The following is an 18881-nucleotide window of genomic DNA, read 5'->3' on the forward strand; positions in this document are numbered from 1 at the left end:
TAGAGAGAGACTCTGGGTCCTCACAGCTCGGTTGGCAGTGCTCTCATGGGAGAAGACCAGGGGTGTTGCTCCACAACCTACAATGCCCAGGACAGCCCCCCATCGGGGTTACCTAGTCCACAACGTGAATAGTGCTGAGATGGGGAAACGGTGCTTGAGACCAATGGGTTACCAAGTGGACTCGTTCTGTGAGAAACATTGAAAAGGAGAGTTCGAGGGGAGAAGAAAAACTGAGATCGTTTCAGAAGCTGGAAGGGAGCTCCCTGGCGGTCCAGTGATTAGGACTCCCTGCTTTCACTGCCGTGGCCTGGGTTTAATCCCTGGTTGGGGAACGAAGATCCCGCAAGCCATGCAGGGCTGCCACAAAATAAAACAATAAGAAGCTTGAAGGAAATGGATAGAGGACACATTATAAGTGAACTTAAAAATGCAATTCTAAAAAGAGAACACAAGATACTTGATATAATTTCCTCTATTCCTTAAAATCGCCTTGTGAGATCATGTCCTAATGGTGAGAATCTGGACACAGAAAAGATAAGCATTCTGCCTTGTCGTGTTAAGACCAGACAAATTCAATCTTGTGGAATAAATCTGATGACACAGAGAAAGGACCTGATACAGGATAAACCACCCATTTCCCTGCTGTAGGAGGGGAATTTCACAAGACGGACACGCTTCCACGTAAGCTGTCCTTGCTCTGCTAAACGGGATACAACAATAAAATGAAAAGCCATCTATCACCTCACATGGATCTGTCCAATCCCACATCGATAAACTCCCTAACGTGGCTCTTAATTATGCCCGGACAATGGCTTAGTTGTTTCCTGCAAGCAAATGTCTCCCAGCATGTTCGTTTTAAATGTTTACAATACAAGCAAATGCGATTTAATTGTACTTTGTGTCATATTCTACTTTGTTTTGATGCAACAAGGGATCTTATAATCTGAGAATGGATTGTGTCTTGGGGAAAGTTTGGCCAATACTTGTGTACATAACGTGCTTTTACTGTTTGTTACTGGTGGTGGTGGACAGAGTGACGGTGTGTGTATTTCAGAGGAGGTGGCAGGGTGAATACACTAATCGGTAAAACTTTGAAGAAAAAATAATAATGACATATTTCTGTACCCCAAAATATCATTGTTAGCAACATCTGTGAGGTTTAAAACTTAACTGCTGAAGTATCTGGAAATGTTCATGGAAATTCTAGAAAGCTGGGGGTGTTTTAGAATCAGTTCAGACATTTCGTAGAAAAAAAATATGGCCAAACAATATACGAAAAATTTACTATCTTCAACATGAGGAATAGAAAATAAAAACTACAGTAAAACATATGTTTCCGCCAACAGACTGGAAAGAAATCAAACTGCCCCATGAAAGCAGGTGTTTGTGAGGACATGAAGAGTGGCGTCAAAACACCTTCGGGGTATACTGACTGTAAAGTGTATTTCCTGGGACCCAGCACTTCCACTCCGAAGCGTAATACCCAGGACCAGATTCTTAAAAACTTCAGTAGGAGTTCTGGAAAAGAATCCTCAAATCAGCACGCATTCAAAAACTAATTTTTTAGGAAAATAAAACAAGGAAGATGTCCAAACACAAGAGGACAGAAAAGGCTTGTTCTCTTCCTATTTTGGAATGTTATATGTTGGTGACGTTCGCTTCATCGCTATTACATGAGAGTGCATTTGTAAGCATAATGCTGAGTAAGAAACGCAGTTGGCGTAAGTTTCTACACAGTTAAGGCGAATGTATACAAACCCATAGCGAACCTAAGAATATAGTGTTTAAGGATATATACATATACCCGAGAGCAAAGAGACAGTCAGCAAAAATCCATCACCTTAATAGGCAACAAAGGGATATGTTTCTAGAGGTGCCCTAAAATACTGATCAGAGTCTGAGGCTCCATTTTGATTTTAGATATAACATGGTTCATGTTTACTAGTTTTTATGCATGTTATATATGTCATATATAATTTTACATGTGTGAATACTTCAAAAATGTTTGGTAGTCATCACATGGATTTTGTCACTTACAGTTAGATGGCTACTGCCTTCACTTATTCAGCATCTCGACTTCCAGCAAAACTACTTGAGTTTCCTTTTGATACACGCTCCATCTTTTTTTTTTTTTTTGGAATTGAAGTGTGGTTGCTTTACAGTGTTGTGTTAGTTTCTGGTGTACAGTGAAGTGATTACATATCTTCCATGTATATATAGGTGTGTGTGTGTGTGTATATATATATATATATATATATATGTATTATTCTTTTTTCAGATTCTTTTCCATTATAGGTTATTATAAGATGTTGAGTATAGTTCCCTGTGCTATACAGTACGTCCTTGTTGGTTATCTATTTTATATACAGTACTGTGTATATGTTAATGCCAAACTCCTAATTTATCCCTCCCCCCTCCTTCCCCTTTGGTAACCATAAGATTGTTATCTATGTCTGTGAGTCTATTTCTGTTTTGTACATAGATTCATTTGTACTATTTTTTAGATTCCACATATAAGAGATATCATATGGTATTTGTCTTTCTCTGTCTGACTTACTTTACTTAGTATGGTCCATTCATGTTGCTGCAAATGGCATTACTTCATTCTCTTTCATGGCTGAGTATTATTCCATTGTATATATGTACCACATCTTCTTTATCCATCCGTCGATGGACATTTAGGTTGCTTCCCTGTCTTTGCTATTGTGAACAGTGCTGCTGTGAACATGGGGGTTCAGTCTCAGTATCTGACCTTTATTGTAGAGTGATCCTACTTAAGAGATCTTGGGGCTGTCCATATCCCATGGAAGCACCACCACATTCCATCCCATCACTAACAAGTTTAGAGGTGAAGGTGGTCCAAATTAATCCAAGAGCGAATCCTAAGCATTTTACTGAGAAAATGGAGAAAGAAAATCTACAGCCACTGGATCTGCTTCTCTGTGAGCTCCTTCTGAACAATTTGTCTCCACTCCCCAGGAAAGGACCCGATGATTCATGAAGATGATACAAATGAAAGCAGAGTGGCAACTTGAAAGATTCTTGTCCATTTTAATGGATAACCAGCATTGTTCTTGAAATTTCTAACTTTCTAACATTCTCCCATTTTTAAAATGTTTTTCTTCACTAGAGTTTAGTTTTTCATACCTACATGAAAAATAGCCTTGACTTATACTGAATATTATGTTAAACTTAACGGCTCCACAGCAACGCAATGTTTAATATCTTGACACTGGATCAATATTATTCAACTGAAGCAATAAGATATTTTAAACACTTTACCTGCTCCATATGGCTTATTCCATAATTGATGAAATTTTTCAAAACCAGTAGAAAGAATTTTAAATATATCCTGCTGTTGGCATGTTTGATAATTCATGCTTGTACTAAAGTAAAAAAAAAAAAATTTTTTTTCCCTCTGGAATGCCACATACACTCAGAAGATTCCTTTTAGTGATGATAGGAAATAATCCATGAGGGTGTGAGTTTCAGGATCATTAATTCACATCCTGGTGGCACAGAGGATGTTGACACATGTCATAACAGCAGTGCCAGACCTCTGTGTAGGTCAGGTTTGCTAACTGATTAAACAGTGGCAGAATTCAGGCATAACATGGGTCCTGTGAATGGCAATAGGAAACTGCTCAAAGACCATAAATGTGTGATCAAATTGGGAAAGTTCATGTAGGCGAATGAAAGAGAATTAAATAAAAAGATTGAGAAGACATAAAGTTGAATTTAGACATCACATTATAAACATTCTTTTCCATATTTTTTTAAAAAGGAAGATTGTTAAGGGTTTATCATAGTGACCATATATCGAAGTGATTGATATGATAGTGGTACGTATAGTAATTGTGGCCACTTAAATTACTGATAAGCAAACAGTCATGCCTTCCCACCTGTACTAGTCAGTTTTCCAGAGAAACAGAACCAATAATACGTGTTTATGTAGATAGATAGATACATAGGTAGAGAGATAGATAGATTTATTATGAGCCATTGGCTCATCTGATGATGTAGGATGGCAAAATCTGTAGGGTGGTCCAGTGGGCTTGACACCCAAAGGCCAATGGTGCAGATGACGTCCAAAGGCCATCTGCTGGACAATTCCCTCCTGCTTGGGGAGGCCCATCTTTTTGTTCTATGCAGGCCTTCAGCTGATTACACAGGGCCCACCCACATTATGTAGGGCAATCTGCTTTTCTTAAAGTACATCAGTATAGATGTCAATCTCAATGCAAGACACCCTGCAAGTGGACACATATAATTAACCTTCATGGAACCTCAAAATAAAACCTGCTGTTGGACATAGAGATTAGACTTGTGGTTGCCAAGGAGTCAGGGAGGAAAGTGATGGACTGGGAGTTTGGGTTTAGCAGATGCAGACTATTGTATGTAGAATGGATAAACAATAAGGTCCTACTTGTATAGAACAGGGAGCTATAATCAACATCCTATGACAAACCATAATGGAAAAAGAATGTACATGTATACATATATACGTGTTATGGAATCACTTTGCTGTACAGCAGAAATTAACACAATATTGTAAATCAACTATACTTAAATTTTTAAAATTATAAAAAATAATTTAAAAATTAAACAATTAAAAAATAGCAATGTTAAAAAAAAAAAAAAAAACCTGCTGCTGAGGTGTATACTCTCTCATCCCATTAATGCCTGACATGGTCATATGTCTTGTCTTGGCCAACCAGACTACGCAGAGGGTCAGTGTGACAGTTTCTCTTAATAACCTAAAGATTCAATGTAACCCCAATAAAAAATCAGCAGTTTATGGGCAGAAGCCGGCAAGCTGATTTTAAATGTTATTTGTAAAGTCAAAGGACCTAGAATATTCAAAGACACTTGAAAGAAAAAAACAAATGCAGAACTTACACCCAGTGGCCTCCAGAACTACTACAGATCAGCAGATGACAAGCAATGTGGTATCAGCATTAAAGACCGCCCACTCACTAGATCAATAGAACAGATTACAGAACTCAGAAATAGAACTCTATACCCATTTGGCTTTTGTCTAAGGCACCAGAGTAATCCACTGAAGGTAGGGTGGGTTTACGAATGATGCTGGAATAACTAGTTATCTTTATGGAATTAATGAACCTTAACCCCTGCCTCCCACTGCAAACAAAAGTTTTTAAAAATTAATTTGAGGTGTATTATAGACCTAAACATAAAAGATAAAACAAAGGAGATTACCTCCATGCATTGGGAAAAAGCACATATCACAGGTCACAGAGAACAATAACCATATAAGAAAAAGATGAACAATTTAGACTTCATCAAACTTAAAAAAAAATCTGATCATCAAAAGTCATCATAAAGAAAATAAGTAGGTGGTCCCCAGAGAGCCTGGGATAAATTTATATATTATGCTGTATGCCATGTGCCATGAATTATACTTTAAATATTATATGCTATAAATTATATATGCATTAAATACATTATATACTGTATGTACAGCTCAAGATTGCTTAGAGAGATGAATATAGTTAGATATGAAATAGATACACTGACAGATGATACATACATGGATACATAGGTAGATAGATGATATACAGATAAATAGATACAGATCTAGCTAGACAGAAGATAGGTTTACGGATGGATACACAGATGACAGATACAAAGATTCATAGATAGATACATAGATAGATGTTAGTATATAGACAGACAAATGACAGATAGATGCAAAGACAGACAGACATGTGATTTGAAAAAGCGAAGTAAAAATGTTAGTGGTTTAAACCAGGTGGAGTATATAGGTATTTACTGTAGAAATATTTCAATTTGCTGCATGCTTTACATTTTTCAGAATGAAATATCAGGGTAGAATAACCCGTTTGAGCACATGCTGCCAGGTAACAGCAAAGGAGTAGATTTCCTAACACGTTTTCATCATCCAGCTTAATTTTGATACCAAACCCATCAAAGGCCAGCATTAAAAAGGAAAATTACAGGCCACAATTTTCCAATACCATGATTGATAAAATTCCATGCAAAACATTGTCTAGAAAATATACCATAATATGGAATTCTAATTTAGGTTATCATTCATTATCAATCAAAATAATTCACCACTTTAGTTTAATAGAGGTAAAAAATCATCATTGAAAATTCTGTATCAATCCCTGATAAATAATGCTATCATATTTCTAGTCTGCTTTATATGAATTGATAAATAGTACATATTTTTTAAATACCTATAACAAAGCTCCTAATTATTCGGGAAATATTGGAAACTTTCTCTTTGAATAAGGAACAAGATAGGCATGCAAAACGTATTCTATTCAGCACTGTTCTAGAGATTATTTCCTGGGTGATTAGGCAAGGAAGAAATCTGTGACATAAACTAGAACTCCAAAAGCAGCTAGGGATATAGTAATGTAATTAATACGTGAGTTTACCAGCAGCGTTAGGCTCAAAGTCAACGCACGCACAATTTACTGGATTTTTACGTAAGAGAAATAAAAGGGAAAAAAATGGAAAGAAAATACCATTTACCACGGCATGACTGTAATAATTACCTATAACAAATGTAAACAGAATACATTGGAAGAAGTCCTCACAAAAGCAAATTAAAACAATCATAAGAGAAAATAAGAAAGGCCTAAATGAATGAAGGTTCCTAAACTTTTTAATGGTTAAAAGAATCAATATTGTACAGGTTTTATGGGGAGGGGGAAGGGTGAGCTGTGACAGGGTGAGAGAGAGTCACGGGCATATACACACTAACAAACGTAGTAAGGTAGATAGCTAGTGGGAAGCAGCCGCATGGCACAGGGATATTGGCTCGGTGCTTTGTGACAGCCTGGAGGGGTGGGATAGGGAGGGTGGGAGGGAGGGAGACGCAAGAGGGAAGACATATGGGAACATATGTTTATGTATGACTGATTCACTTTGTTATAAAGCAGAAACTAACACACCATTGTAAAGCAATTATACCCCAATAAAGATGTTAAAAATATATATATATATTGTACAGGTTTGAATTTCCCACCAACCGATCTATCCCTATGGCCAACCATCCAACAGGTTATTAGGGAATCTGGTCAACTAAATCTACAATTTATATTTAACTGCAATTAACAAAGACTAGCGAGACTTTGTCTTGAAGAGGAGAACTCGGGGAGTACGGTGGTGTTTTCTACACCAAGAACAAATTCTCTGAATCCAAAGGTGACCCCCAGCTGTAACACAGACCCCGCAGGCGATGGGCTCAGTCTCACAGCAATGCCCCCGTTTCTGATACCAGGTGTGAGTCTCTGGGGCCACCTGTACTTTGGATCAACTAGATATAAATTTGAGGGTATCCACAACCCCTACTCAGGCACACCACCCTCCCAGCATTTCCTTGGGTTCACCCACTTCAGGTTCTCCAAATCCTATTATCTATGGGATTTTATGGAGGTTGCGTTACATAGGTATAAATGATCACGTCGTTAGTCGTTGGTCATAGAAATCAATCTCAGGTCTCTCCTCTGTGGAAGTCAGAAGGGAAAGCTCAAAGTTGCAACCCTCACATCTCCCGGGTGGCCTTTATGGCAACCGGCCCTCATCCCGAAGCCATCCTGGGCCCCTCTAGCCATCACTCGTTAGCATAAACTCATTAGCATAAACTCAGGTGTCCTTGGAAGGGGCTTGCCATGAATTACAAGGAAACTCTTATCCCTCAGGAAATTCCAAGGGTTTTAGGAGTTCCCTGCAGGAGTGTTAGCTGTCTTATTGGGCATAAAGAGATACTAAATTGTCATTAAAACAGTATGCAAAAATCAGAAAATAAACCAAGGGAACAGAATGGGGAGGTCAGAAATAGACGCATTTTACACGAATAAATGATTGCTCAACAATGGAAACGCTACGAATGAGAAATGTAAAACCATAAAGCACCTAGAATGTCACTATTCAGTAAGACACCCAGTGGCCACAGATGCCAATTCAAATGCAACTAACCAAATTAGAGCTGAAATTCAGTTTCTCAGTGAGATAAGCCCCATCTGTGTGCTCAGAGCCAGCACTGGACGGCAACAATCAGAACACTTCCATCATCTCAGAAAGGGGAAGTGAGCAGTGCAGGGCGGATCTACAAAATAACATTATGGAATATTTTTAGGAGCTCACCGTAAAGTGAGATTTTAAAGCAAGATACACAAGGCCTAACTATTAGAAAGATGTTGGTAAATCAAGGACATTATGTTTCCGAAGCGCTCCGCATCCAGTGTGAACACAGGGGTAGGAAGCACGGCCGTGCCATCAGGTAAGGACGTTGCAACATACGCAACCGCCAAGAGCTTCCACATACCACCTCGGAACCAAGAAGGAAAAAGACACAGGAATCGGAAAAATGTCAAAGAGCTCATCAAGAGCCTCACAGACAAGAACACCGTATTCGAATAACCAATACACATACGAAATGGTAGCCAGTTCACTGTGCCCAAGAAAATACACGTTGTAACACCCATGATGTACATCAAAAGACCCTCCGGCTAAAGAAAAACAGTTTGACAATACCGAGTGCTGTCGGCGACACGGGGGAAGAAGAAACTTCCAAAGACTGATGGTGAAAAGTCAACTGGTACCCAACTTCGAAAAACATTCTTGCATTATCTCATATATCTATGTACCAGAGACTCCATCCGTGGGTGCAGACCCAGTTGAAATGCGGGAATGATTTCTACACTCTATCCATTGCACGTTTCTTATTTTTCATATCCTCCACCTGGATATGATCCAAAGGTCCACCCCCGCGGCTAGCAATAGCCATAACGCTCAGGATACTGTTATTTTTGGAGGGAATGGAAGAGTTGATGTTTGTGAAGCCAGGGGTGCAGTTGAGGTCTTATTTCTTTACTTAGGTGCCCACTCTGTAAGATACCGTTGAGGTCCACATTTGTGTTTTATGCACTTTTGGAGCCTATGTTATATTTCACAGTAAAAATTCACTTAAAAGACAAGATAAGGATTGATTGTGTTACCAGGCAAGGACTTGTGTGCCCACGGTGCAGAACGCCAAACTCTGACAGCAGGGGTTTACAGCAAAGGAAGGGTTTATCTGCAGGGTGTCAAATAAGGCTCAAAAGACCCTAACTCCTTGAGGCTTTCAGGGAAGGAAGGGTTTTGAAAGGCAGTATTTGGGGTGAGGGTTTCACAGGGCATGACTTTCTTTCGCCTGGTTGGTGGTGAGGTAACAGGGTGATGTTTTGGGAATTTTAATCATCAACCTTCTGGTTCCAACCAGCCTGGGGTCTCCATGCTGGTGGTCAGCACGTGGTCACCATCCTCCACCGGGGTAGGGGTCTCAGTTTCTGCAGAAGTACTCAGAGATACGCATCAGATTATTATCTCTAACCCTTGAGGAGGAACTAGGAGAGCTGTGACTCTGTAATTCTAATCATTAACTGCTCGAGTCTGCGCTTTGGAACACGGGGAAGGCCTAGGACAGAAAGCCTTTCTGTTTTCTATAAACAAGAAAACAGGGAACACGGAGGGGGTTTTTGTACGAGGGAGGCTCCCTGCAGGGTCCTGCTTGGTTCAATTCCCCCTGTTCTTCGCTAGTTCTCAATCCCGAGTGGAACAAGGATAGGTCAAGAAAGGGAACAGAGTATTGGATAGAGAGGTTAATCATAAACTTGGGAAGGGAACTCAGTGCTCGGGGGACTCGGTTTCACTTCTTTCTGTAACCCAGAGTGTAAATGTTTCCACATTATGTTCACCTCTAGATTGTGACTGCGAAACACAAAGATCACAGAAGCACTGGGGATGGATGTGAACATTAATTCTGGACTGTAAAGCACAGATTTGCAACTAGAAATTCCCAATCATTTTCTTGCATCCCTTACTCTCCTACAAAAAAAATTCACACCTAATTACCCCACCTCCCCCCCTCTTTTTTTCTGTTTTTCCAAATATTAGTGATAAAAGTTCTGAATTGAAAGTCCGTGTTTTGAGTTCCACATGGCAATGAAAAACTTCTTGTCATAAGACCTTGGACACATTTCTAGACATTGGTGGGGATCAGTTTTCTCATCTTTAAAACATGGTTAAATAAAATAATCTCTAAGACATAATTTTCCATCTTTAAACTGTTATGCTTTCAATTAAATATATGTGGCTGCCATTGTGTTTAAAGAGAAAAAAACAAGATGCCAGTATTCCCTGGATATTTATTTATAAGCATATTTATATTTTCAAGCAATTGCCACAAATCAAGGACATTATGTCCAAGCATCAAGCTTTAAAATTGAATCTTGCCCCACCACCCTGCCCTGCCAGTTCTCATTGTAGCAATGACTTGTACTGTACTGATTGGAATGATTAGTCCAGCATTCAGAGAAAGAGTAAAAATATTATCTAGCTGGACCACAGAGAGGGGTTGCGTCTGATAGGAGAAAACAAGATGAGTGATGTTATCTATTTGAAGATACACATTGAGGAGCTTCTGTTAAGCTGCTGTCCTGTCCTGAGACACGCACTGTTTTTGCATTTTAAACAGACCCGTCCTCCTTACAAAGTAAGTGAAATGCAACTACTGTGACCCTGTTTGTGGGGTTTCAGAAGCTAATTAAAAAGGAGCCTAAAGATATTTCCTAAACACTCCGAGTACGCCCATCTGGCTTGAGGATGTTTCTAGGAGGGTTATTCATCCACTGTCTCCCTAAGTGAGGAAAATGCATTGTCGGTTCTCCATGGAGGGCTTTTGCTAATTAAAATGCTGATTCCACCAGAGATGGCAGCTCCGTATTTTCTGCTTAAAGTAATATCTGGTGAGCCAGCTACACTTGACAGTACTAAGTTATTCAATAAGAGGAAATTCTCTAGGAAGCTGGGGTGAACCAAAGGGAACAGTTCCATTAACTGAGAGTTAATCTTCTCAGCCCTTTAATAAATCTGAAACAAGATCACCATGCAGAAAGCAAACGGGACACGGAGATGAGTCAGGGGAGGTCGGCTGGAATTTCTCTGGAAGGTTTGACAAGAGGATGCAGACACCCAGCTTTGGGTTTCCCAGGACTCGGGTTCCCTTGAGAATGGTTGGATACCCCAAGTGTTACTCCTTCTGCCGTATCTATATGTTTGTATCAAAATTATATTGCCACATAAAAGAACAAAGTTCTGCTAGATGCTAAAACATAGATGGACCTTGAAAACATGATGCTAGATGCAAAAAGGGTCACAGAGTGTACGATTCCACTTACAGAAGATGTCCAGAACAGGTAAATTCTTAGAGGCTGAAAGCTGAGTAGTGGCTCCAGGGGTGGGGGAAGGAAGATAGGGGGTCTAGTGCTAATAGGTACAGGGTCTCATTTTGGGGTAATGAAGAAGTTCTAGGACTAGACAGAGGGGATGTTTGCACAATATGCTGAATGCACTAGATGCCAATGCCTTGTACTCTTTCAAATGGTTAACATGGTAAAATCGATATCGTGTGTATGATGTCACAATTAAAACATATATATTTGTGTGTATAGATATGATGGATGGATGGATAGACAGATATGATGGATGGATAGGTGGGTAGATAGATAGGTAGGTAGACAGATAGATCCATATGCGAAAATAAAAAGGTCTCCAAGTGGATGGCAAAAGTGAACACTGGATGATATTTAATTTTAAAAATGCAGAAGGCGTTTCCAGTGGGATTCCAACATGAAAGACGGGCATGCTTCTTTCACGCTGTCAATATTCTCACTGTCCAAAATTACGCTCTCGTCCTCAGCGCAGGACTTGCACGGCAAGGGTAGATTCAACTTTTCGCAAATCAGTGAAACAATATGTTTAAGACCAAACTCCTGACTCTTCCTTTGACGTCTACGCCTCCCAGCTGGCTCCGAATCAATAAAGCTAACATACGCTCCACGCTGGTTTCACTTCTCACTAAATCCACAGGGTTTCGAACACTGCCCAGCACTGAGTAGGAAGTCAATACCTAATTGGTATTGGATGAGTGGGTGGGTTTAGTTCTAAATCATCTATATTTTATGAATATTACTCTTCCCTCAATCACTAAATAAGGAAGAAGACAGCAGTATGTCGGCTTGGCAATATTGCAGGCGATGTTTTATTGATGATTCCCAACCTGGAAAACGTGTTAATCCGAAGTACAAGAAACAGGGGATTTAACTTACTCTTTCTGTTGTTAAAATTCATGTACCTGACAATCATCTTCTGATTTCCAAGTACTTTAAATGTATTTTCCTCTTACACCGGCATTGTTTTTTTAATCAGAATTTAAAAAACTGAAATAACGCAGACATGATGTTAATAGATAATAATACCACAGGGTGGATGAGATTTTCTGTCCACAGGACCACACATCATCTACTTCCTTGCTCTGCCATCAGATGTTTTTCTCCCCAACCGTCCTGAGGCCACAGCACTGTTCTGACTTTCCTTTAACCACATGAGCTCTTTCTTGGTTTCTCTAACGCCCTCTGGCACCCACAGAAACGTCCCCGAAGTCCAAAGGAGAGCAGATCAGCTCGACAGCCTGGGATCTGTGACAACGCGGGGCGTATCCTGTTAAATGGGAGAGATCTCGCAGGCAGTTCAGAGGTGGGTGTTCGCCCAATTATTAGAAATAGGACCCATACAGAAAGCTTCTCCAGGTATTCAGAGCCTAGAACCGTAGTTCTTTGGGCAGGTTTTGTGGAAATCATCTCTGCATCCTTTGATCGCGTTAACAAGATTATGCGCCGTGGAAATATACAGGACAGGACGTTACTTTGCGTGCTGCTGAATTGGTCTCATTTCCCTCCATCTTTCCAGGCATAAACTCATTCTACCGTATCTCTGTCATGTGCTTTTCACCTGTTCACCTTTCACAGGAAGACTCTGCGACCATTTTAAGGCAATTCTGCTTTCAGCGCCATTTTCTAGCAATTTATTCAAGATGGGTACATACGGTGACTAAGGGCCTGGAACTGTTTTGACCCTCACCGAGACTGGTCAGAACAACTGTTTTAAAAGGACGTTCTATCTTTTTTGGTTTGTTTGTTTTTTGAAAGATGCATTTGGAGCAATTCATGATTCATAGGTTGCTTTAAGGCCACTTCTACAGATAGCACCCTTCCTGAAATTGCATGAGTGAATATAGGATATTCATCTATGGGGTCAAGTCCCCGCCATGTCTGCAAAACTTGTCTGATTCAAGCCAGGGAAGTTTTAAGCAAGGGACGGACTGTGGAAGTTTGAGTATCCTGAGTTACACTATCACCCTTTTCTCTGGGAGGGAACACGGTATAATCGTCAACGATTATAGAGTATTTGAATTTCCAAAATAGAAAAACCTAACAGAAACAACAGAGCATGGAAACATTTGGTGTTTGAAGGTAGCAGAGCAGATAGAACAGAAATAAAACAAAAATGAAGAAAAAAATAATCTTGTTATCATCAAGCTTCTCTCTTTTCCTAAATTATTTTCAGTGAAGGAACAATCTCCCTGCTCGTTTTTCCCCAAGCTAAGGGAAAACAAACTGGGTGGCACATAATCCCAGTCAAACGTTCACCTTTATCTACCAAGCAGGATCGTATTTAAAATGCGGAAGAGGCACCAGGATTCAAATTAGCTTTGAAGGGTTATCAGGAAACTCAGCATTAGTTTCCTTAGCATCTTAGTGGTAGAGGAAGAACTGTTACTTCCAATAGAATTTATACTTGCAACCTGGGTAGAATTTGCTCGTAGTCTGTCTTGAAAGAAAGGTTTTCCAAGGAAAAGCCTTTAAAAGAAAACAAAACATCATTTTCCCTGAATTTACACCGTTAAATGTCTTCTTCCTTGAAAATTCAATGTGTAGAAGAATAATTTGAAACATTATTTGTATTCATATGTAAAATGGGGTTTAATTAGTTTCTGGACTCAGAGAGAGCAATATATATACACTGCATGTGTGTGTGTGTGTGTATATATACATATATATATATATGTATATATATACACCCTGTATATATATCTGTACACACACTATATATATAGAATGTATATATACATATACACACACATTGTATATATACACTGTGTGTATATGTATAATATATATGTATATACAGTGTATATATATATATGTATAATCAGTATACATACTCTATACAATCTGTATATATACAAAATCTCTTCTTTTTTTTTTTTCCACTTACATGTATGTCTGGGAGGATATGTGAAAGTCATGAGGGAAAGGGACAGTTCTTCGAACAGAACTCTTCTGTATCCTCAAAATGGCTAGCATACCTAGGCCCTGACCACTAACATATCAGAACAGACCTCACAATCCTTGGGTCAACCACAACTGACCCTGAAGGTTTCCAAAATGTTAAATGATTATATGTGATATTTCATTCTTTTAGTTTAAGAAATCTTGACCCTAAAGTACCCCCTTGTATTAGTCAGATGAGTCAGGGTTCCACAGAGAAAGAGAATCAGTAGGAGAAAACTGCATATCTATGTCTGTCTATGTATCTATCTATCCAGTTATTGATCTATTCATTTATGTATGTATGTATATATCTATCTCTATATATATGTATCTATCCATTTATCTATGTATGTATGTATGTATGTATCTGTCTATATATCTATGTATCTATTTATCTATGTATCCATTTATCCATTTATGTATATATGTATATATCTATGTATATATGTATCTATCCATTTATCTATGTATGCATGTATGTATGTATCTGTCTATATATCTATGTATCTATCTATTTATCTATGTATCCATTTATCTATTCATTTATGTGTGTATCTATGTATCTATCTATCTACATCTGTCTCTGTCTCTACATATCCTATGGAACTGACTCATGATTTTGGAGGCTGACAAGCGTCAAAATCTGTGGTTGGCAAGCTATAGACCCAGGAGACCTGATGGTGTATTTGCAGTCCAAGTTCAAGTGCAAAGGCAGGAAAGGATTGAAAACCAGTTCAAAGAGAGTCAGGCAGAGAGAATGAATCCACCCTTGCCCTTTTTGTTCTGTTCAGGCTCTCTGTGAACTGGGTCATGCCCAGCCACATTAAGTAGGGTAATCATGGGCTTGACTCAAATGTGAATCTCTTCCAGAAACACTCTCACTAATACACCCAGAAAGAATGTTTAAACCAACACCTGGGCAACCCCATGGCCCAGTCAACTTGACACAGGAGATAAGCCATCACGCCCCCAAATGAAAACAGATGTCGTTTGTCCACTCCCACCACACTCAATGGCTAGCTGGGATCTCCAAAGGTGGTTGTCTGTGGGAGTCTGGCACCATCCTGCGGAGGAGTGCTGTACCTATCCCATCATCTCAAGCTGATGCACGGAGACTGGAAGTGACTGTTATTAAGCAACCATGATGTGGAAAGAGCAAAGAAAACATCCATGAAGACACAATGCCTTCTCAAGTCCTTTAGGGGCACGACACGGAAGAAATTATTCTGCACTGTTTTACCTAAGATGATAAATTTGAGTGCCTAGGGATAAAAGAATGTGGTCTTCTCTTTGAGGACAGCATTAACAAACATTGATCCAATTCCAACAATCAAATTAACTTTTTTCAGCTGTGAATGTGCTGAGACCCCCCCCCCCCCCAGTTCAAGGCTAATTCAGAAATAGCTAGTCCGTACGACTATTATTTCCAAGAGCTGGCCTTCTTACAAACACTCATCATCCTTAAGGGGGATCACATGTACTTGGCAAACGATCTTTGTTTATGCTGCAAGAATGAGTTTAAAGAAATGGCATTTTTCACTCTGATCCTGAAGACCTTGGAGAAAGACTTTAGAATATTAGGTAAGAACAGGTGCTTACATGTCAGCAGTCGGTACTTAGTCTATTACGGCCTCAATCCACTTAGCTACAAACCCTATGCAGACTGTGGAGGATATACGTTGGAGAATGACCATCGACTTACAAAAAAGATGAGGTTAACAAACAAAAGATGAAAAATACATAACACCATTTTTCTATCTTCCCTACTCATTCTACATATTAACATGACCTTTTTGGTGACCGATCATAGCTAATCTTCCTCACGCCTCAATATGTAAATAAAAGTGTGTTTCCAAGAACATAATTTTACATCTGCAGTTCCTGTCATAAATGGCAACAAAGTTTAGCTGCAATGAACACTTCTAAAATGGCCACATTTGGCAGAAATCATAAAATAGTCCATTTGCCTTAACTTTTTAAAAATAAAATTGACAGTATAATTATTGGATACAGGAATTCTCTTAATGGAATTTCTTTTAAACCAATTAAAGGAAAAAGAATCTCGTGATAAGAACAATATCAATTACTCATCCATTAATTTAACGTCACTGTGAATTCCAAAGACTTTCTTGGATAGCTTCTATGGGTCATAATTATGTGACAACCTAAAAAGCCCATGTGAGATCGTCCTATAACTTGCATCTGGGAGGGATGTCCAAGTAATTCTATGTCTGGCTTTGGACACAGAACCTCCACTCATTCTTTTTGTGGCCCAATATTTGGATTATTATGTTTCTGAAAGAGATTTATCATGCTTCTCTATAAACACAACCTGATTATACATTATATATAGGTATATATATATACACACATATGCTTATAAATATACTGTATATACTATAAAGATTTTATATAGAGATTATATTTATATCATATAGAGATTATACAGATTTTATATGTAAACAGATTATATATACGTGTATACAGTATGTACACTGATTATACATATTATATATTCAGTGTATATATATATACACGTATATATATACACTGTGCATATATGTATATACACATTATACATATATACATATTATATACATATTATCGATATACACGATGTGTGTGTATATATATTATATACATACAATAAGGTATCTTTGTAATTTCTCAAAATATTAACAGCTATGTTAAGATGGTCTATCCTTACTGGTGTACAGAGGTTTGACTCAAATTTCACATTCTTTGCACCTATATCTGATAGCGAACCTGTTACAAGCAATACATTTTCTTATGACCCATCATAAGCATCCTTCTCTTTCCCACGGTTCAGCTCAGTTGCCTGAACATCTTCTCTGATCTGCATTCTAGGGGTCGCTGCTTATTTTGAATTTAAAGGTAACATATCCTCTGTAGTTTCCAGAAGACCCTGGCTTATTTTATAGTTAAGTGTGTGCAGCTCTCGCTAATAAGACGTCATTGGCTCCCAGGGGCACTTCACCCTGCATCTTGAAACACAAGTGTGTGGACAGGTAAATATATATTTTTATTATGGTTCAACTGTTTGACCACTCGCACCTTGAAAATGAGTTTGCTATGTTGATTTCCTAAGACTTATCCTAGTTTTTAGGTTTTTTTTTTTAAGTACCTGCATTCCAATATTATTCTCTACATTATATCATCATTTTCTAATGATTAAAGGATCCCTAGTTTACCCTGTGCATCCTGTATTCCATGAATATATCATGAAGGTTGTTTTACTATAATTACACAAAAATACAGTCAAAGTAATATAAATTATAATATTGATGTGGATTACAAATGTTAAGATTGTCTACAATTGTCAAAATTCAAAAAACAAATTCCAGAAGTTTGACAGATGGAATTTCTGAATTTATAAATACGCTCTTTCATAGCAAACACTAATTCACATACATAACATTTAAAATGTAAATACCTAGTTCATGGAAAAGTAGCATCTGAGGGCCAGCAATTTCAGTTTCATGTCTGGCCCTGACATTAGCTAGCTGCTTCACCCTTAATAAGCCATTTAATTCTGAAGCTATAAAATGAAGGAATGATAGGAAAAAAATTTTTTTTGATTTATTCTATTTTGTTTGTTTTGTTTTCTGTTTCTAGTGAATCTGGAATATAGGCATTACTACATCTTGAGACAGAATCTTATACTACTAAGCAGGTCCAACTGTTGGGAAGTTCTACTTTCAAGGCAGCAGGTGAATTGGTTAGAGTGAGCAGATCTGGCTTCAAAATCTGGTCTCCCCATTTCTGACCTATGTATTCCTTCAACAAATATTTAATCACATCAGGTCTATGTTTCTTCATCTGTAAAATTAGGATACAAATTTCTACCTGTTAGTTGATACATGGTAGGAAATTTATTCCCCATACTTAAGGTTATGTGATGAACATATATATTTGTGTTTTTCACATAAAATAACACCTATGACCAATTTTTCCTAATTTACCTTGAGCTGCTATAAAAACAACCCTATTCCATTTTACTGATCTCTTCATTTGGGAAGAAGCAAAATATACAATATGTAACATAACTCAAAAAATGATGAGCTACGGTGACTGGCTTCAAATTGTACCTTATGTGTGGTCATTTTGTGATGAATCTCAGGAAAGAGAGGAGAGGCATATAATTTAGGAAGCAGAGATTATGTGGTAGGTAAACTGCAGGAACTCATCCGAAAGCAAATTTAATGGTATAATTTTATAGTGATATTGACAATGTCATTTAGACATCACTTCAATGAAAGTCATTTTGTTCAAAGAGGCTTCCTAAATAGAAAAAAGAAAAGAAAAGAAAAGAAAAGAAAGAAACTAGAAAAGCTTTCTAAAAAGCACACTCTTTGTTTGTATTTCAGTTATTGGATGTTTCAGGGTAGAGTTCACATTTTCCCTTTCCTGGTAGGCAATTAATCTCTAGTTGCTTCATTTCAATCTCTGAACTCATCTGTGTTCATTCTCTAGCATCTACTTCTTAAATCTTTTGGTACCTGCAGTTCTTCAAGTGGAGATCTTTAAAAGCAAAGCATGTCTAGAGTCAGAACTCACTGAACACAAATGTTCATCTCTGACAGGATAAAACGTTTAAACTTTTAGAACTGTGTATGTACAAGCGTATATACACACATGCATGCATAGCTA

The sequence above is a fragment of the Leucopleurus acutus genome, assembly GCF_964270905.1.
Source record: "Leucopleurus acutus genome assembly, chromosome: Y".
NCBI lineage: Eukaryota > Metazoa > Chordata > Mammalia > Artiodactyla > Delphinidae > Leucopleurus > Leucopleurus acutus.